This window comes from Zingiber officinale, chromosome 11B (assembly GCF_018446385.1).
Source record: "Zingiber officinale cultivar Zhangliang chromosome 11B, Zo_v1.1, whole genome shotgun sequence".
In the NCBI taxonomy this organism is placed as follows: domain Eukaryota; kingdom Viridiplantae; phylum Streptophyta; class Magnoliopsida; order Zingiberales; family Zingiberaceae; genus Zingiber; species Zingiber officinale.
The window spans coordinates 82,741,041-82,763,424 of record NC_056007.1 but is presented as its reverse complement, the minus strand read 5'-3'; the positions used below and the strand labels follow the sequence as shown (position 1 = coordinate 82,763,424).

The following is a 22,384-nucleotide window of genomic DNA, read 5'->3' as shown; positions in this document are numbered from 1 at the left end:
TTACAGTGGGTTTCATATTCTGAAATTGAAGACTAAAGTTACAGAATTCAGAAACTGAGACTGGAATTGGAAGCAACAAAAGTGTACAGACTGAGGTCAAATTCTGGAATTCTATAGCAGGGTCTATGGGCCTGCTCACTAAATTTTGAATTGTAGGAGTTCCTCAAGCTTGCATTCAAATATGAATTCGGAGAATATAGAATGTTGGACTAGTTTGATTCATTGAAAGTGTGCTGAACTTGTTTTTCTGAAATTGGAAAATCTGCAGGAATGAATTCGAAGATGAAGGATGCTGATTTTTGAAAGATGTTTCTGGAGTTGGTATCAAAATCTGTGGACAGCCTTCACATCAATCTAAGCTATGGAATTCTGTTTTTATCCTTGCATTTGCTGCTGTGAAGAACATTGAACTATTGAAGTTGATTTCTGATATGCATTCTTCTTGCTATTGCTGTGACAAAATGTGTTGTTTTGCTTGGTATAAAATTCAGAATATCTTAAACTCATTTGAAACAAGTGATTTTGATTCAGATGTGCCAATTTGGAATTGTCTGGTCAGAGGATATGCAGGTATTGTGCAAATCTGTAAAAGCTGAGAGCTGGCCAGTATACTTGATATGTATTCCTAGTTACATAAAGATCAAGTGTTAAGGAATTGGAATGCTTAAGAGGATTACTAGAGTTTGTTAAGGAACATCACTGAAGTTGAGGTAGCAGGAAGCAGTTAGTTTTGATTTGTTTCTGTCGTGGATAAAAGGTTTTTGGATGCATGCAAATATGGAATATGCAAAGGTCTAATGGCTGGAATTGTAATATGATATCTCAGCATTGAGATGATATACTTTTGAAAGTATAGTTCTTAGTTATTGAGCCAATTTTTTTTGCTGAAAGATCCTGTTCTGAAATATGATATTTCATTTCTTATTTTAACTAGTTGAAATGGCTGCAGCTTTGTGGAACATGCAAATGTGATGTATCAGTTGTTATAGGTTGTGTGCCAAGATTCAGTTTCGGACTTGAAGTTAGCGAGAAAGTAGTGTTAAGCCCTTGTATTTACACACACAAATTGTATGCTTCTATCTCCATGACCTCTAGATGCTGTGTACTGAATTTCAAAGCTGTGAATGCAGTGTTGATTCTGGACAGTGCATGCTGGCCTTAGTTGATTAAGTCAGAAACATTGTTTAGTATTCAAAGAAGTTTAATGTACAGTGAGGAAAAGCAAGTGTCATGATTCAATCTACCCAATGATAATGCAAGCTTCAAAAATCAAATTCGGCATTCCAACTCAATTACAGCAAGTTCATTTATGAAATTGTAGTATCAATGGAGTCTTAATTTGGTACAGCAATGTATGCTGAAATTGATCCATTGAAGCTGATCCTTTTGTCTGATTTCTGAATCTGACCAGCAAACTTCAGTGCAAGAATTCAGTAGGTTGGCTTGAGTTGGATTTGTCATAGTTCTTTTTTCGGAATGGGCCTTTTTGATGGGTAGTCTGTAACTTAATTAAGTAAGTTCATGCTTACAAGTTTAATCCTTGTTGTAGAGTTTCAATAGAGAACATAACTGCAGTTCAGTTTCAGCTGGATTATACTCCATTCCCTTAGCAAATTTCCTGTTTTCATCAGTTTTTAAGATACGAGCTGCTGTGAAAAATTCCAGCAGTATTTCTGATATCATTAGCACTCACAAAACAGAATTTTGGGCAGCTAAACTCCATTGAATCCTTGCTGAAATTGGATCAGACATGTAGAAATCTGTGGGTGCAGAAATTAAGAACTAGAGGTGGAATCTATAAACAGGAATTGATAAGTCCATATTAATTGAATTAGTGCTATTCTTGTTAAAAGTTATTGATCATTAAGAATTTGAATGAGAAGATGCTTGCTGAATTACAGAATCCAAACTCGTTGAAACTGATGTTGGACCTTGTGGTGATTTAATTCATTAAGCCTTGCTGAATTTGTTTTCTTTAGACATGCATGAACAATGAAAGATATTGCTGAGCAAAAGAGTGAGCCTAATTGTGGTTGCAAGTTCTTTATTAGCAGGAAATTTATGCACAACATTTAATATCTTGGTATATTTGGTGTTGTCTTCTCTTCATGACCTTTATGATTCAAATCAGGAAATTTCAATTAACCAAGCACAAATTAAACACAAACTGAGAGCAAAACCAAAATTGCTGCCACTAAACAGAATTGCAAAATCAGAGCTGAATTCAGCAAGTTAGAATTCCTGCTTAACAATTACGTGCCAAGATCCTTATACAATTTTGCTATCAATGAAAAGACTAAGTAAAGTTTATGCTTACTCACTATCAAATGGGGTTTATATATGTACAAATTGAACAAGGGCTGAATTTGGTCCCTGAAATCAGATTCTTCATTGATTTAAGATGAATCATTTTGAATTCCAATTCTGAAACTTAAAGTTTCAAATCTGAAATTCTGATTTTTTTTGGTTCTACAACTTGTTGCAATAAGTTTCAGAGGGGTGCTGTATGGTATCTTTTACAGTGCTAAATGAAACACTTTACCAAGCTTACTCTTCAAGATGCAAGGCAAGATCTTTTGCTGAAGAAACAAAGTTGCAGAGTGGCTGGAGTTGGTTATAATTACTTTAGCTACTTCATTGATTTCTGAACTTAAATTCAAAGTTACTAATTTAGTATCATTTCTCAAAGTTGCTGATTTCAGAAATTGAATGGAGAGTTTGAAGTGTGGAATTTTGGTTATTACTATCAGTTCACTTAGAGAACTTGAAGAGACAAATACTTTTGGTTTGGGTGAAGGTTACTTGAAATAGATACCATCTGTAAAAGTGCAGTTTTGGCTTGTTGAAATGAAATGATGTGATCAAGATTGCTGCAGGGAGTTCAATGGGATGCACAACGTTAGAGGAAAATCAAATACTGAAATACTTCAGAGGCAGTACACCTTTGTAAGCTTAATCAAATACTGGAAGAATTATGGAAGTGAAGATGTGGCTAGTTTGTGATGTTTTCTGGTAATGGAACACCAAGAATAAACAGACCGTTTGATACAAAGTGCAGTTATGCAATGGTGGTAACCTTTCGATCTGTTTTCTGATCAGACTGCAGTGCAAGAATTAGTAAATGAGTTTGGCAATGTGAAGCTGAATTCCAGAATCCAGAATTTAGTCTTGTTGAATTTGATGTTGGATATGTTTGACTGGATCCAATGCTTTGTGTTGAAACTGGTGTGGCTGCTGGAATACATTGTTATGGCTAGGGAATGCTTTAATTTATAAATTCTATTGGATTACTTTTGCTTGTCCTGTTAGTGCAGTTTTATCAAAAACCTGTAACTGAGAAAATCACAGAAACAGAGAGGTATCATGAACCTGCAGATATGGAATTTGCAAGGGATGTCTCAATTTCATCAAGACTAATCTAAGCTGTTGATTTTGGTTTTTGATCACTTAAAACTGTTAGAAGGAGAAGTCAATCTTCTAGTATTCTTTGTCAATTTTCTGAAACTGCAATGTGGATAGGAAGTTACAAACTGAAGCTGAAATCTTAAAATGCAAAATTCGGTTAGGATCTTTTGATTTAAAATTTGAGTTCGAAGCTCTATCTGATTATGGTGATTGAATGCATGAGAAGCAGAGCTTAGGTTATATTCCTGCAGTACTGAAATTCTGAAGGAAGCTTGGTTTGTTTCAATTCATGATGAGCTATAAAATCTGCAGATTGAAGACAAGGAATTAGTAAATGGGCAGGAGCTGGGCAAAATCAGAGATTGAATGCAAGAGTTGTAGCTGATGGAGTGTGGACTGCTTTGCCTTTGATGCTGCTGTGCAGAATTTTAAACGTTCTAAATGTGCAAATAAACCTACATTTTAGTTTTTAAATCAGTAAGTGACAATGTATTTTAAGTGGCAAACTTGTGCTGATGATGTTGATTCCAAAGGGCTATGTGAGCTATTTCTATGTGCCAAACATTGATGCTGTCATTGTCAGATTGGATCTGAAGTGAATGATACCCTTTGCTAAACTTAATTCTTCTTGTTTCAAGTAAAATTCCTTCAATTATGAGTATCAAATTTCCGAAACTGAAATTCTAAATTGCATTTACTATGCTAGAGCTAAACTGTTGGTGATTAGAAAAGGAAAAGAAGCTACTCTTAAAGTGCCAAACCTGGACAAACAATTCTGATTTGCAGAATTTGAGTATCAGAATATAGAGTTGATCTCTGTGATCAAGCAGGAGTGATGATTCTGAGTTTTTTTTCCTACTGAATTCCAGAATCCAGCAGCAATTTTGATGCAGAAATTGTAGGTATTGAAAAGTTCAGTAAGAGGGAGTTGAAGCTGATTTGCAAAAATCAGTAATGGAATTTGAAGCCAATGGTGAAGGAACATGCTCATGAATTGATGTATTAAGGTTATGCTGGGATTGTTGAAATTGAATTGAAATGCTGTATTTCCAGAATTCTATATCTAGATTTACCAAAATCTGACCAAGTGCAGAATTTGAGATGCTATTTTGAATTTCAAGAAAAAATCAGAACAGTATGTGAGATTGGTACCTGCAATTCACCATAGAAACTGAGGGAGAAATTGAACAGATTCTGCAGAATGCAGAATGAAAACAAGAAGTGTGCCCGTAAGTGTTTCAAGTAGTTGTGATGTGTTTCATTGTCCGAGACGGACAATACTTTAAGTGTGGGGGAGGGTGTTGGATACATGATGTGAGATTAGTTCCAAATTGCTGAAATTTAAGTGGAAAAACAAGAAAAACAATGGCAAATCAAGATGTATCAAAGGTGGAGATAGAGTATCAAGATTCTATGTTTGCATTCAAATTGAAGGGGAGGTTAGCTTGATATTTTGAATTGGTAACAACAAATGATATTCATCTCTTTACACATCAAATTGGTCAACTCATCAAGTATATTCCTCCAATACTCTCATCTTCTCAATTTTTCATTGAATTCTTTTCTTTTGCCTACTACATTCACTTCACTTGTTCTTTTTGCTTCCATTTCAATTCTTCATGATTAAATCCTTTTAATTCATGTATGCTATGTTTATAGTGGTGGAGAATTAGAAAATGAGCAAGCTTATGGTAGTGAAATGTTGTGAGTTGCATTGAGTGAGCTCCACATATATGCAATTTTGAGTGTGAGAGATAGAATAGGTAAATACCTTGTGAGTTTGCAACTTGCTTAAAATTTTCAATTGGATTGAAACTACCATACCTACTGATTATTATTTGGATTGTATTCATGATTGTTTGTGATCTTTAGATGGTCTTAGTTAAATTCTTTTTACTATCTTTTAGGTATTTCTAGGGAATTTTCTATGGAGATGATTTTTAGTTTTCTTTACTTGCACGGGACGTTCAAGACTAAGTGTGGGGGATTTGATAACCATGATTTTACTGTATTATTTTGATTCATATATGCATGGTTTGATGTTGATTTCATAGGTTAAAGTCATGGTTACATCACATTTTGTGCATTGTGTGTATTTTTGGACTTAATTGCAAATTACTTTATTTTTATATTATTTGATGCTAATATTTGATTATTATTTTGTAGGCATCAAAGGATCTTGAATTTGGATCTATTTGGACCGAAATTGGGCTCGAATCGGAGTTCAAACAAGAAGATCAAGCTTTGAAGCATTATGGGCCGTTCATCAAGAATAGGACAGATCTGGACCATCCGTTGAAGATCTGGCCGATCCAACCTAATGGGGAGCAGATCTAAGCCATTGATGAAGATCCAGAAGTTTTGATCCAGATCTAAGTTCATCTAGCCATTCATCAAGCCGAATTAATCTGGGCCGTTCAATGAAGACTGGGCCGATCTGGGCCATCCAGTGATGATCTGATCGATCTGACCTACGGGAGGGTAGATCCAGACCCTAGATCAACATCAGTACCTTCGGATCAGATTTTGGATGACTTTTCACCGTTGATTTAGCCCGGAATCATCTCAGCCGTCCGTTCAGATCCATATCTGATTTAAATCTGAGAAGCTACAGTAGCATTCCTCTTCGTCGACTCCACATCGCACAACAGCCTCGTCCTCGCGGCAATCTTCCGGATTTCGACCCCGATTCCTTCTCCAATCGTTCTCTCAAGCTTCAACTTCATTGTAGAGCTTCACGACAGCTTATCCCGATCATCTGGAGCCGCCGGTAGGTGTTCCTTCCGACGCAATTCTCTTTTCTGCGATTTTATGTTCCCGCCGAGATTTGGAGGTGGTCCTCCAATCTACGGTATCTCCGTCCATCAGAAACACTCGGAGGTGGTCCGCCGGTGTTCCTGAGCTCCATCCGATGCCCATCTGCCATCCACAACTCCACTCCAGATCCAGAGATCCAGATTAGCAGATTTCCAGATTTTTGGCACTTGAGTGGGTTCCGGGTTGTTCTTAGCTCGCCGGGGGTGGTCCGTCGGTGTAGCTGAACCTTCCTCGAGCTGATACGCTACTGAGAGTATCCACTGAGGTCCGAAATTGAGTGGTTTCGATTTTGGTACTCTTGTGTGATGGCAAGAGTGTGAGCTTGTTAGATTGATTGTGAGATTGGATTGGTTAGGGTTTAGTTCACTTTTATTATTGTTTTGTAACTTAGAACAGATTACTTTTATGTTTTGTTATATTTTTATGCAAGTAGTTAGCATTTCTTTCCTTGTTGAAGCTTAGTTTAATTTTAATTTGTTGCTTGGTTAAGTGTTTAGAGTTTAAATTCAAGCTAGGGTTTTAATTGGTGTTGTAGATCAGATTTATTTGCATCTTGTATTTCATTCCTTAGTTTAAGTGTGTCAATAATTTAATCTCAATGTAGGAGTGACAATGCGTTAAGGTTTGATTATTGGCACATAGGTAGGTTTTATTTGTGCATTAGATTAATTTCTTTATTCGTTGTGCTTTTCATTTGTTAGATTTAAATTCAAGCTCAAATCCCCCCATTCCATTTTTATATCGAAAACCCCAAAAATAGGAATAAAAAGACAATCCTAGATTACATCATACTGTTGGTTCCTCGAGAGCGATCCTGGGCTCGTTACTACAGTGTTATTGTGAAATTAAGGGGTTCAGTGGATATATATTTGTACAATTTGATTAGCGGATGTGACAGATTCGCTACATCAGTCATACTAATGATGAGTGTAAATGTAGTTATCACTTAATTTTGTAAACCAATTCAAATTTATATTAAGTCAACATTAATTACATACAAATGAATTATACTGAATAGCTAAATAATGTATTTATTTATGATAGATTATGATTGATAAGAACATCATAGTTGAACTCAATAAGAGAGAAAAACTATATGAAGATAGCTATAAGATATGACATCTCAAGATACAATATGTTCTAAGTTGTAAATTAGTATATGGAAGAACTTGCTGATGGTTCTATAACACAACATAAAAAGTGATCTTGATGTCTATAAGGCATGGAAGAAAAAGGACTTTACTGCTAAGGGTATATTACACTAAAAAGAAACTAGATTATTGACTTAATAATCCATCGTAATTCCATCGGTACAGTGGTTTAGTGACGAAATTATGACGGAAAATCATTTGTCAGGAGATAATTCGTCGGAAAAGATTTGACCAACGGAATTTAGATTTCATCGATATACACCAACAGAATCTAAATTTTATAGTAATATTTTCTAACGAAAATTAAATTTATGTAGTAAGTTTTCCTGATAGAAATAGTATTTTTGTCGGTATCTACCGACGAAAATACTGTTTCCATTAGCAATATATATATGAAATTTTCGATGGAAATACTATTTCCATCAAAAATTTCGGGGGGGGGGGGGGGGGGGGTTTACCGACAGAAACAAAGTTTCTATCGGTAAACCATTTCAATATTTACCAATGGAAGCGCTATTTCTGTCAGCAAACCATTTCAATATTTACCGATGGAATACTGATTCTGTCGGTAATTTAATAAAAAATCAATAGTCATTTATATTCAGGATTATCCTGTTTACAATTTCCATATATATAAGAAGTCATCATAGACGATGACATTTCATACATACAAACAATCACATATATCCATACAATTATATTTCATAATCCACACATACAAACACATTTCAGAATCTTAACAATCTATAGATACATTTCATTCAATCCATAATATCATAAATACAAATAAACTAACATTCGTATAAACAAGCATACTAAATTATGGAAACAAACTAATAGAAAATATCTAAATATCCAACAATCACAATCATCTAAAACAAACAAAATTTAAACAAACCACAATAATAGAAAACTAAACTATTCAAATATCAATATCTAAATACATGTCATGATAGAAAATATTCTAAATAATACATCCATATATAAGATAGTAATAGAAAATCCTACAGAAAGTCAAATATGATAGATTTATATCAAATTTATGTATAATTAAAACTTTTGTGTATATGTATAACTAATTTTGATACACGGATAGAAATGAACAGATGATGATGATCATCAATATGTCAATAGGTCAAGACTCCTGAAATATACAGTAATGTGATATTTACACATGCTGGCTGCCTGCACAATCGCATGTTGGTGGCCGGCATAGCCGCTAGCCGCGTGCTAGCGGTCGGCACATCCGCTAGCACAACCAGCTGCACGGTGGTCGACACAGCCACTAGCACGACCAACTGTGTGCTGAGTGCTGGCAGCTGGCACAACCGCGTGCCAGCAGTGACACAGCTGTCAGTATGATCAACCATGTGCTAGCGACCGACACAACCGCCTGCTGCATGATGTACCGATCGCCAATCGCTGTCGGCGTTGGGAAGAGGGAGAGAGGGGGAGAGAACTCACCGTATAGCTCGAGATTAGGGAAGAACACGTGTGTGTAAGGAAAATCGGGGTCGTGCCCTAGGTTTTTAGGTAGACTTACCGATGGAAACAATTCCATCATAATCCGTTAGAGACTATCGACGGAACTTCATATCCATTGGTAATCCCTATATGATATTACAGATGGAAGCTGTGTTCCATCGGTAGTTATCGATGGAATTGATATTTTGTTGGTAATGCTTTATTTGGTACTGTTAGTGCAATTGGTACTAATAATTAAACTTTAGTTTTAATGAATGACAAATGGTTAAAGTTAGTTTCTATGTTATCTGATACTTTTATTGAGTATACAAGAATTAATGAGTCTAAAAGACCTGACATCAGGCTGAAGCCCAATTAGGTCTAAGGACCTGATAATTAGCACAAAGTCCAGATAGGTCGAGGTGTGACCTAATATCTGGCTGAAAGTCTAGCTGGGTCTGCGGGACCTGACAGCTGGCTGAAGTCTACTTAAGTTTGTGGACCTAGCAACTAGTGACTGTAAATGGTAAGTGAAAGTAAGTCACTGGAGAATAATGATCAAATGAGGATGAGTTTCAGTGGGACTATAGGTGCAAGTCCATCTTAGAGCCATTTTAGAAGTTTAAGCTGAGACATTGACTAGATCGTGGTCTTAGTAAGACAAGATATAATTAGTAATGTCATGTAATTAATATTATGATAACTCTATTTTGCAAGTTATACATGGTTGTGCTAACCTTATGACGTAGGAAATTAATTGGCTGGAAAAAGGGTCTTTAGGCATCGGGTAGGGTCTAAGCACTCGGAGGTCCGAGTGCCCGGATAGGCTCCAGGGGCCTGGATTGGCCCGAACTCAGTCATTCGCGCAGATGAGGTGGCACACATTGATTCACCGGCATACACCAACATCAAGTGCTCTGAGGTGGTCCAAGTGCTCGGGAGTGGATAGAGGCTACCGGATAGAGTTTCTTTGAGGTACGACCATGTCAGCAGTTTAGGTGCCCGGACCGGGTCTAGGGGCTTGGAGGTGGATAATTTAGTGATGAAAAATGATCAAATATGTCTCAATCTAGGCACCCAGGGTGGTCCAGGCGCCCGAAAATACCTATAAAAGGAGCCTCAACTAGCAATCTCAAGACAACTCTACTACGCTAATCCATGCCCGTCTGATTATTCCGACATTGTCCTACTGTTGTGCTGTGATACTACTACACCTGACTGTTGTAGTTAGACCAACTCCAACACTAGAGCTCAATCCAGATCTTCATCTTTACGTGTTGGGTAACATTTTAATTACATTGTTTATTATTACTTAAGAAAGTATAGGGTTATTACACTTTCTTTTATATGTATTGATTTTATAATTGATAGTGGATTACCCATTGGAAAGGTCCAAGGAACCTAGGTCTTGAAGTAGGAGTCGTCGAAGGCTCCAAACCAAGTAAAATTGATCATGTCCTTATTTGTCTAATCACGTGATTCACCCAGGGTGGTCCAAGCGCCCGGAAATGCCTATAAAAGGAGCCTCAACTAGCAATCTCAAGACAACTCTACTACGCTAATCCTTGACCGTCCGATTATTCCGACATTGTCCTACTCTGTGTTGCGATACTACTACACCTGACTGTTGTAGTTAGACCAACTCCAACACTAGCGCTCAATCCAGATCTTCATCTTTACGTGTTGGGTAACATTTTAATTACGTTGTTTATTACTTAAGAAAGTATAGGGTTATTACACTTTCTTTTATCTGTATTGATTTTATAATTGATAGTGGATTACCCATTGGAAAGGTCCAAGGAACCTAGGTCTTGGAGTAGGAGTCGTCGAAGGCTCCAAACTAAGTAAAATTGATCATGTCCTTATTTGTCTAATCATGTGATTCCAAAAAAAAAAAAAAAAAATTCCTCCTCTCACGTGCCTCAATTGTACAAGTATTACAGATGGAAGCTGGTCGATAAGCCTAGGGTTTTCGAGTTATAGCTTGCCTTCCCAACATAAATCATATTCCGTCAGTACACACTGATGGAATATGATTTCCATCGGGAAGGCAAGCCATAACCCAAAATCCCTAGGCTTACTGACTAGCTTCTGTCGATAATAGCTGTAGAATATGATTTCCGTCAGTAATTATTGACGGAATAAAATTCTGTCGTTAATTCCATCACTAAACTGGGATATTTTTATAGTGTTAATTAGTTCAATAGTAGATAACATGATCTTTAAGTATGAGTCATATCCATCGGCTTATGATATCTGGGTTGTCGTGAAAGAAAAGTACAGTAGAGTAAGCTTGAGCAAGCTTCATCATCTGACAATTAAATTTGATAGTTACAAAAAGCGTCCGGATATATCCATGGCCCAACATCTGAGGGAAATGACTAATATGATTCAGGAGTTAAAGGTTGGTCATGAGTTAACTGATGAATAACAAATTCAGGCAGTAATCCATTCCCCTTTTGATTCTTGGGAGACGATGAAAATATAAAGACTTTTGTTGATGTCTCATGCCATGTAGAACTGGAAACAAAGAGAATAGAATATGCAAGGATTTCTAGACAAACTTTTGTAGCTGATGATTTTGTTAGCATATTTGGATCCAAGAATAAGAGGAAATGGTTCCAAAATTAAAAGAAAATAAAAAGAAAAAGAAAAAGAAAAAGAAGATATCAAAAGAACTACTGTTTGTCTGAGCCCAAACAAGAAATTCATGGGGAAGAAACATAGATAAAAACCTAAAAGTAAGTTAACTTGTTATAACTGTGGCAAGAAGCAATATGATTTGTTGCTCTTGAATCTATAATTCATAAAGGGTAAAAATCAACTAACAACACTGTACTAGTAACATAATGCTCATGAATAGAAGAGAATAAAGTATGTGGACTTATTTATAGGCTAAAGAAGTGTTAAGATAATAAAATATAAAATTTAATGAAGTTATTTTATCTTATGGTTTTGAAATGATTAATGAGGATCATTATATATACATAAGAAAGTAAAAAAAAGAAAGTTTATCATCTTATCATTTTATGTTGATGATATGCTAATAATTAGAAGTGACATAAAGTTTGTGATAGAAGTTAAATCATGACTTTCATCACAATTTAATATAATAGATATGAGAGAAGTTGAGGATATTTTAGGAGTAAAAACTATAAAAGATCGATCAAAAAAACTTTTTGGTTTGTCTCAAGAGGTATATATCACTAAGATGCTATAACACTTAAATATGTCAGATTGCAACATTAAACAAATACCTATAGTGAAAGGTACTACTCTGAGCAAAAATATGTATTTCAAGACTCCAAAAGAAATAGTCGACATAACAAAAAATATCATATGTCAATGTCATTGGTTGGTAGTTTAATATACACTATGTTATGTATGTTGTTACCTTAGTTAACTATTTCTAGTCAAACTCAGGATCAAGACACTGAAAAGCGGTGAAAAGGATATTCAGATATTTCAAAGGGGTTGCAGATTATTGTCTCTATTTTCAAGGATCAAAGATGAGTTTGAAGGGCTACACAAATCAGATTGGGAATACAATCAAAGTCCAACATTATAAATATATGAAAAAAGATCATGAGTTCAAAAAGATAAAAAGAATCTTCATTAGTATGAGACCTTTTAGGTAGAGCTCAAAAATAAATCCACAAGAACTTAAGCCCAAAATAAACAATATCATACCATTGTAAAGATATATAAATTATTTCGGTCCTAACAAGTGGTATCAGAACCATGGTCAAGGCCGAATGCCAGGTGAGGTAACCTTGAATGAAGGTAAGGGAAGGTCTAAAGTAAGTTAAGAATGATCGGATACTTGCGGGGAGGTCCCGAGCAGGTCAAGAGTAATCGCATGTCTATGGTGAGGTTCGGAGCAGGTCAAGAGTGATCAGATACTTCAGGAGAGACCTAAAATAGATCAAAAGTGACCAAATATTTGAGAGAAAATTCGGATCATGAGAATAATATTGTTCTTCATTTAGGGGAGAATTATTAGAAATACTATTAAAATCCCATAATAAAAATATATAGAAAAAATTACAAATTTAAAAAGATAAAAAATATCTATTGATAACCAAATCCTTTAAGCATTCTCTTCACTGATACAAAGACCAACCTCTTGCACATTCTTTTACTTGAACGAACTTATTTGTATATAATAAGTACTCCCAACAAAAAACGTGGGCAGCCTCAGGCGTGCGCCACGTTGGCAGTGTGGACATTATGAGCAAAAACTTTCCCACCACCAGCATTTTTCCCTGTGATTTTTTTTGTCAAGAATTTTAATTAGTACTGCACTACTACATACTAGGGAACCATCCATCTGTTCTCTGATTGATGGATGAATTATGACAGACCAGAAGCTATTGTTTAAGTGCGTGTTTGCTCGACTACTTCTCCCCCTCATTAAGAAAACTAAAACCAATTTTGTGGCTGAGCAGTTCGTTGGTTGTATCTAGATATAATAAACATAACCTTAGTTTCAAATTAAGAACGATATTGATCTTTAAATTATAAGAACCAGCACCTAACTGGTTAGTCGACTGGTTGTATGATTGCAAACTATTCTTTCAATATCACGCACTACTACTCAGGAATTTCATAGACTTTATTCAGCTCGATTTTGTTCCATTTTCAGCTCAAGTTTTTGCCTGCTGCTAAATTTTTGCTCTGTTTGCAAAAAACAGTTAAAGTTCTTGATTGCCTAGCCTTGTGATGTGCAGTCATACTGTATATTTGTTTAGCTATGCAAATTATGATACTATCATTTGGTCAGGTCTATATTGTAATAAAATTTGTGGAAAATAAAAAACATCTGTCCATTTGATTCAACATCTAGCTTCAATGCGACATATCGTTAACTGCCACAAACGAATTCAGTACATGCTTTTCAATATGTTGAGAAGATACTAGTGAACTGGTGAAAAGTCCTCATAGCGACGGGCATGAATCCGAGCTAGAACGCTTCCGAGGTCCACGAGTAAGCTCTGTGACCAAGTTCACTTTTTTTTTTCAGCATTTTGCGTGCGCCGGAAAATCTTGAGCGATCGCCGAATCTGATCAAGCAGGAGTACCCCTCGTCGTCTGTAGAAGTAGGTGATGAAGGGGCGCCGAATGCAGAAATAATGAATTATAACGGCACGTGTGTTGGACAGACGGCAGGTGTGCCGGTGAAAAATGAAGTACTGATAACTGTGAATTTGGTCAAAAACATCCGAATCTAACTGAAGGTCTAAAAAATAGCAGCGGCTTTGAAACAGAGGAATGCAGGAGAATGGCGACTCCGCTGGGGATCGAACCCAGAATCTCTGGTTTCGTAGACCAGCGCCTTATCCATTGGGCCACGGAGTCATTATTGTTTTAGTTTGAAAATATTATTAACTAGTTATATTAATACAATGCAATTAAATGATCGGTAAAAACAAAATAATTCGGGGCGACTCCGCTGGGGATCGAACCCAGAATCTCTGGTTCCGTAGACCAGCGCCTTATCCATTGGGCCACGGAGTCATTGTTGGTGTATTTTGAAAATAGTTTTATCTAATTATATTTAAAAAGGCAATTAAATGATCGATATTAAAAAACAAAATAATTCGGGGCGACTCCGCTGGGGATCGAACCCAGAATCTCTGGTTCCGTAGACCAGCGCCTTATCCATTGGGCCACGGAGTCATTGTTGGTGTATTTTGAAAATAGTTTTATCTAATTATATTTAAAAAGGCAATTAAATGATCGATATTAAAAAACAAATAAATTCGGAGCGACTCCGCTGGGGATCGAACCCAGAATCTCTGGTTCCGTAGACCAGCGCCTTATCCATTGGGCCACGGAGTCATTATTGATGTAGTTTGAAAATAGTCTTTACTAATTATATTTTAAAAAAAGAATCAAATGATCGATATTAAAAAACAAAAAAATCGTGGCGACTCCGCTGGGGATCGAACCCAGAATCTCTGGTTCCGTAGACCAGCGCCTTATCCATTGGGCCACGGAGTCAATGTGCTGTTGTGTTTTGAAAATATTTTTAATTACTTAAATTTAAAACCAGCCAAATAACAAAGAATTTGGCGACTTCGCTGGGGATCGAACACAGAATCTCTGGTTCCGTAGACCAGCGCCTTGTCCATTGGGCCACGGAGTCATTGTTTTTTTATCAATGTTATCTTCTATTTCTTCTTTATTTATATTAACCTTTAGCGGCTGCCTCGGCATCCGTCAGTTTCTCGCCTCGGCGGAGCATTCCTTTGAACCCACGATATCCGAATCGATTCATGGTCACAAGCTGCAATGTCGCTGTCGTATCCCAGAAACACTCCTACGGACGGATAACAATGAACGAGAGCTGACAGGGAAGATGAAGGAGAAACAAGCAAAAACCGACGGAGGAGATCGAAATAAGTAGTCCATGGCCTGCAAGAGAAAGTCTTCAGGCTTCGGCTTCCGAAATCTTCGATAAATGAGTTCAAATCCAACATACATGGTGAACATTTTTAAGGTTGTTTCCGCTTTGCTTTTCTCTAAGCGTAGTGCTCTTGATTCTTGTTTAGTCAAAATCGTTTTTTATTCTTCTATTTTACCTTGAGAGAATGTGGAGTCTGGTTAGGTCATTTTTGAATATTTTGATATCTAAAATGTTATAAGAACTCATTTAGCTAGAATGTTGTCATGACCTACTAGATATTTTTTCCTTGTTTGAGGGATTTTGATATGAACTTAGTTACAATTTTGTTGATTTGATTTTATGGTAATGAATCTACTCCAATGCCATAAAATTTATGGCTTACTAAGTTCTTGATCTAAATTTACTAAATTTATGGCTAACTCCGCCCATGATGACCAGTCATGGCCGGTCCCAAGCCCGGATAAAGGAAGAGGGTTGCGTTAGGTTGCCAGCCAGCGTCAAACTATGGCAAAATTTCATGAATGAATCCATTAAACTATTGTGCTAATGCTAGGTTGTTCCCCGGAAGGAACGCGTTGCAGGGTCCGACTGTAACGTCTCGGCAAGGACCACTACATCTCCAGAACTCGGGTGTAGTGATAAATATACAAGAGTTCGCGTTACAGGGTCCGACTGTAACGTCTCAGCAAGGACCGCTACATCTCCATGAGAACTTGGGTGTAGTGTTAAATAGGCAAGAGTTCTCACACCATAGGTTAGATAAGAACAAATATGATAGGAAAACTAATAATCTAAGATTTGGAACATGGAATATAGGAACTCTCACTGGTAAATCAATGGAGGTAGTAGATATGATGATTAGGAGAAAAATTAATATTTTATGTGTACAAGAGACAAAATGGATAGGTGAGAAGGCAAAGATGATAGAGAACTCGGGTTTTAAGTTATGGTACACTGGAAAAAGTAAAACAAGAAATGGAGTGGGTATTATTGTAGATAGTTTGTTAAAGGATGAAGTTGTAGGAGTAGTTAGAAAAGGGGATAGAATTATAACTCTTAAGATAATAGTGGCGAAAGAAACTATGAACATAATTAGCGTATATGCACAAGTAGGATTAGATGAAGCTACCAAATTAAGGTTTTGGGAGGACTTAGATGAAATATTACAAAATATTCCACCAAATGAAAGGATTTTAATAGGAGGTGATCTAAATGGCCATGTCGGAGTGAAAAATGAGGAATATGAGAGAGTACATGGGAGTTATGGGTTTGGAACGAGAAATGAGGAAGGGAAAACTATATTAGATTTTGCGATAGCATATGACCTTATATTAGCTAATACATTTTTTAAGAAAAGAGAAGAACACTTAGTCACATTCAAAAGTGGGAATAATAAATCGCAAATTGACTTTCTTATGGTTAGGAAGAAGGATAGAAAGATTTGTAAAGATTACAAAGTCATCCCTGGAGAAAGCTTAACTACCCAACATAGGGTAGTAGTGTTGGATATACGCCTCAAACATAGTATCAATAGAAAAAAAATATATACAATTCCTAGAATTAAGTGGTGGAAGTTAAAGGATGGGAAGCAACATATATTTAAAGAGAAGGTAGAAGTACAAGCATTAGGTGAAATATACGATGACTCTAATACAACATGGGATAAGATGGTATCAAAGTTGAAAATAGTAGCTAAGAGTGTCCTCGGTGAGTCAAAGGGGCATGCACCGCTAAGTAAAGAATCTTGGTGGTAGAATGAGAAAGTACAAGAAAAAGTGAGGGAAAAACGAATAGCTTATAAGGAATTATATATTTGTAAGAACGAGGAAAATTTAAAAAAATATACAATAGCCAAGAAAGAAGCTAAAAAAGTAGTGAGTGAAGCAAAAAATGAAACTTTTGAACGGTTATATCAAAAATTGGATACAAAAGAAGGGGAAAGAGATATTTATAGAATAGCTAAAGTGAGAGAAAGAAAAACAAGAGATCTGAGCCAAATAAAATGTATTAAAGATGAATGTAATAGGGTATTAGTAAGCAATGGAGAAATAAAAGAGCGGTGGAAGAGGTATTTTCATCAACTTTTTAATGAAGATTTAGGAGATCAACTTAACTTAGGTAATTTAATTAAGTCAAATGAGCATCGAAATTTTAATTTTTATCGTAGAATTCAAACTTCAGAAGTAAAACAAACTTTAAATGAGATGCACAATGGAAAAGCCGTTGGACCAGATGATATTCCGATAGAGGTATGGAAGTGCTTAGGGAAACAAGGTATTGAATGGCTTACAAAATTATTTAACATGATATTGAAAACGAAAAAAATGCCTGATCAATGGAGGATAAGTACTCTAGTTCCCTTATATAAGAATAAGGGAGACGTACAAAATTGTGCAAACTATAGGGGTATTAAACTAATGAGTCATACTATGAAACTTTGGGAAAAGTAATAGAAAAAAGATTAAGGAAGGAGACCATCGTGACAAAAAATCAATTTGGGTTCATGCCTGGAAGGTCGACAATAGAAGCTATACATCTTCTTAGACAATTAATTGAAAAATATCGAGAGCAAAGACAAGATCTACACATGGTATTCATTGACTTAGAAAAGGCATATGATAGAGTCCCAAGAGAAATTATATGGAGAATTTTAGAAAAGAGAGGTGTTAGCGTAACATATATTGAACTAATTAAGGATATGTATGAGGATGTAACGACCAGAGTAAAGACTTCAGTAACTGAAGCATTTCCAATAAAGATAGAGTTACATCAAGGATCAGCTCTAAGTCCCTATCTTTTTACATTAATTATGGACGAACTCACTGCACACATTCAAGACACACTACCGTGGTGCATGTTGTTTGCAGATGATATTATTTTGGTAGATGAGACACGTGAAGGAGTAAATGCTAAGCTAGAATCTTGGAGGGAAACACTAGAAGGGAAAGGTTTTAAGCTTAGTAGATTAAAGACGGAATATATGGAATTTAAGTTTAGCAATATTAGAAGTAATGAAACAATTGTTAAGATAGGAGAGGACGAGTTGCCCGAGAGAAATTTAAATATTTAGGATCATTTTACAAAATGATGGAGGGATTGAGATGTCTTACATAGAATACAAGCGGGATGGGTGAAATGGAGGAGAGCGTCGAGTGTTTTATGTGACCATAAAGTACCTCTTAAACTTAAAGGTAAGTTCTATAAAACCGCAGTTAGATCTGTTATGTTATATGGAGCTGAATGTTGGGCTATGACTCGAGCACATGAGCAGAAGATGAGAGTTGCAGAGATGAGGATGTTAAGGTGGATGTGTGGACATACGAGGATGGACAAAATAAGAAATGAGAGCATTAGAGAGAAAGTAGGAGTTGCATCTATTGAGGAAAAACTCAGAGAGACACGTTTAAGATGGTACGGACATGTACTTAGACGACCAATAAATGCTCCAGTTAGGCGATGTGAAACTATGATAAACATGCATATAAAACGAGGAAGAGGAAGACCAAAAAAGACTTGGTTAGCAACAATAAAACAAGATAAAATTTATTTAAATATAGATGATGATATAATAGGAGATAGAGCTCAATGGCGTAAAATGATTCATACAGCCGACCCCACTTAGTGGGAAAAGGCTTGGTTGTTGTTGTTGTTGTAAGTTCTTGATCTAGTAATTATTTTTCAACTATGCCTTTCTATAATTTGTGCTAGGTAGGAGGAGCATCAGTCTCTTTCTCTTTTCCTTGGAAAACTGAGTGCTTTTGTAGAAGAGCTCCTCTCGTGGATCACTTTACTACCATTTGAAATGTATCAGAATTATATTGGTGGGAGCCAATCCATGAATTCCACAAGCACAAATTCCACTTGTCTTCGCCCCATATATTGTTTCACAAAACAATCCATCTTCTTTCCAATTTGTTGGTCTTATAATGAAATGTGTTGGGCTTTCTTCTGTCTCCATTAGGTGCTATTCCAATTCAAAATGGTTGATGTTTTTATTGTTCAAACATAGTATTAAATTTTCGATTTGTTCAGACTAAGGTTCCTTCATGTTAATTTGGTAGTTCTTCTTGGATACAAGGAAGTTACCGTGGTACCTTGTTTGGCATGCCTTGCTCAAAACTGAGTTCTAACAATTTTCTGCCAAACTTAACTTCATTGACTAGCGAAAGATGACTATTTAGCCAAGCTAAATCATGTTGGCCAACCCTTATTTAAGTCATTTTGATTCATCAATATGATATTTCTACAGCTAGTCAAACAAATCCTCTCTGTTGACCAACCCATATTTGGCTCAATTTGAATCGTCAAGATGATCTATCCACAGCTAATCAAATCCTCACCGCGTCCAGGTGGAAGAAAAATATTTAGTCGGGGCAAATTAAATAAGGCCTGTTGAATTTTGTTTTAAATTCAAAGCATTTTTTGTAGTGTTTTTAGTCCCACATTGCTAAGTGGAGAAGCTTGGAAGGGCTTATATAGGAAGCCCTTCCATCCTTGCTTAGCAATGATAAGAGGACCTACACGCATGCGTGGGCCAAGCCTAAATCGAGTGGATTTGGGGGGTTCGAGCCGGAAATCTAATCGCGCAGGGGGGGGGTGCAAATCCCCAGCCCGTGGGCCTTGCGCTCACAGGCGATTCGGTCTGTTTTTGCTGGTTTGGTTCAGTATGAACCAAACCAGTTTGGTTTCCGGTTCTGGTTCGGTCTGAACCAAAACCAAACCAGAGTTTGGTTCCGCGCGTGAGGAAGGGACGCGGACTTCGGTTTTGTTCCGCGCGTGAGGAAGGGACACGGACTTCGGTTTTGCTCCGCGCGTGAGGAAGGGGCGCGGACGCGACGCTGAGGCGCGTTTCCTCGCTAGCGAAGCAGTGCTTCGTACCTTCTCAGAGTGAATAAAAGGGGACTTGCAGCACCTCTATTCTTCACTCAAGCCTCGAGCTTTCTCCCTTCTCTGTGCCATTCTTTCTGCTTTCTTCTCGTCTTTCTTGTCCTGAGGCTTGGTCTTACTGCGATCTGAGGTTGAGTCCGAGTGTCACGTCCGTTTTGGAGTGCACCTACGGACGAGACGAGCGATTGTCGGATCTTGGGGGAATTTTGCCGGAGAGCCTTTGCACCGTGAGGCGGCAATAAATTCTCTAAGGACAGTCGGCGTGCCGACGCTTCAACCGGATAACTATATTCTAAACCCTACTCCTTTATTTATCTGTCTATTGCATGCTTATTTTTGTGCAAAAATAATACTGCTTGTATTGCTTTATTATTTTACAACATTCTTAGAGAATTTATTGCCTGTATCAATAGACATGATGAATGATAGGGTAATAGGATCTGATGAGGCTAGTGCTAGACCCGAGAAATTTTACAGGCAAAACTTCAGACGTTGGCAACAACGGATGAAATTTTGGCTTACTACGCTAGGGCTATTCTCCGTTATAGAAACAGACCCTCCTTCACCTAATGAAGAGGAACCTGCCCGTAGTGCTTCCTTAGAGAGGTTTAAGCAAAGGGATTATCTCTGCCATGGGAGAATCCTGTCTGCCCTCTCAGACGCACTATTTGATGTGTATTGCTCAACCTCTTCAGCTAAAGAGCTGTGGAAATCTTTGGATAAAAAATATAACTCCGAAGATTCTGGTTTAGAAAAGTATACTGTGGCAAAATTCCTGAACTTCAAAATGGTTGAAGGCAAATCTGTGGTTGAGCAGACACATGAATTCCAAGTTCAAATTCATGGTCTTGCTGAAGGAGATATGCCATTACCTGAAAAATTTCAGGTCTTGTCTATCATCGAAAAATTACCTCCGAGTTGGAAAGATTTTGGCATGACTCTTAAACATCAGAGAGGTAAAATCTCTCTAGAAGATTTGATGATTGCCTTAAATATCGAAGAAGAACATCGGAAGCAACATAAAAATGATGATACAAGAATGCCTATGGATTTTATTCCAAAGGCAAATGTAGTAGTCTCATCTGACAAGAAGAAATTCAAAAATTAGAAAATGAAGAACAAGATGAAACCCAACCCAAAGGTTCAAAAGAAAACTGGAACCAAACCTAAGCCTTGCTGGGCATGTGGACAGGTTGGACATTATGCCAAATTCTTCCCTAAGCGAAAGAACAAGAACCAAAGCAATACGTCCAACACCAAGGCACAAGTAAATGTCGTGACTGCTAGTGACGACACCAGCGATAGGTTTGTTACCTTCAAACCCGAACTAAACTTGATCTATCAACCCAATGAATGGTTAGTTGATACAGGTGCTAATGTACTGTTGTGCTGATCACTCTGCCTTCCTTACTTATCAGGTAATTGAAGGCACTTCCGTGACCATGGGGAACCATTCTGCAGCCAGGGTGTTTGGGATAGGACAAGTTGACCTGAGGTTCACCTCTGGAAAAGTCCTGTCACTGCATGAGGTGCATCATGTTTCAGCGGTCCGTCGGAATTTGATTAGCGGATCAAAGTTAGTCCGTGCTGGTTATGAGTTGAACTTCAAATGTAATAAAGTTGTAATATTACATTTAGGAACCTTTATTAGAAAAGGTTACTTTAATGAAGGTTTATTTAAACTCAATGTAGAAAATGCTACTTTAAATAAAACTTCTGATATTGGTTGTTCATATAACATTGAGTCTTATGATCTGTGGCATGACAGATTAGGACATGTCAATTTTAATACCGTAAAAAGGATGATGAATCTTGACATGATCCCTAAGCATGCTATAAATGATAAGAAAAAATGTGAAATTTGTGTGCAATATAAACAACCCCGTAAACCCTTCAAATCAGTTGATAGAAATTCTGATATTTTAGAATTGATTCATACTGACTGTTTTGAGTTTAACGGTGTAATAACGAGAGACCATAAAAGGTATTTCATTACCTTCATTGATGATCACTCTCGTTATTCTTATGTTTATTTGCTAAAAACCAAGGATGAAGCTTTAGATAAATTTATGGTTTTTAAATCTGAAGCTGAGAATCAAATCGATAAAACTATTAAGAGGTTAAGGTCTGATAGGGGTGGAGAATTTACCTCAAACCTGTTTCAAAATTTTTATCAAGATACAGGTATAATCCATGAGGTAACTGCTCCATATAGTCCTTAATCCAGCGGTATAGCAGAACGAAAAAATCG

The 22,384-nt window shown here is 36.8% G+C and overlaps 5 non-coding genes across 5 annotated transcripts; all 5 read right to left on the bottom strand.

The window, feature by feature from the left end:
* Positions 1–14,122: 14,122 nt before the first annotated feature.
* TRNAR-ACG lies at positions 14,123–14,195 on the bottom strand. Its single transcript has one exon. It is a non-coding gene; the product is annotated as a tRNA-Arg (tRNA).
* Positions 14,196–14,281: 86 nt separating this feature from the next.
* Positions 14,282–14,354, bottom strand: TRNAR-ACG. Its single transcript has one exon. It is a non-coding gene; the product is annotated as a tRNA-Arg (tRNA).
* Positions 14,355–14,443: 89 nt separating this feature from the next.
* On the bottom strand, positions 14,444–14,516 carry TRNAR-ACG. The gene has a single exon. It is a non-coding gene; the product is annotated as a tRNA-Arg (tRNA).
* An 89-nt stretch (positions 14,517–14,605) lies between these two features.
* TRNAR-ACG lies at positions 14,606–14,678 on the bottom strand. The gene has a single exon. It is a non-coding gene; the product is annotated as a tRNA-Arg (tRNA).
* Positions 14,679–14,767: 89 nt separating this feature from the next.
* Positions 14,768–14,840, bottom strand: TRNAR-ACG. The gene has a single exon. It is a non-coding gene; the product is annotated as a tRNA-Arg (tRNA).
* Between the last annotated feature and the right edge of the window lie 7,544 nt (positions 14,841–22,384).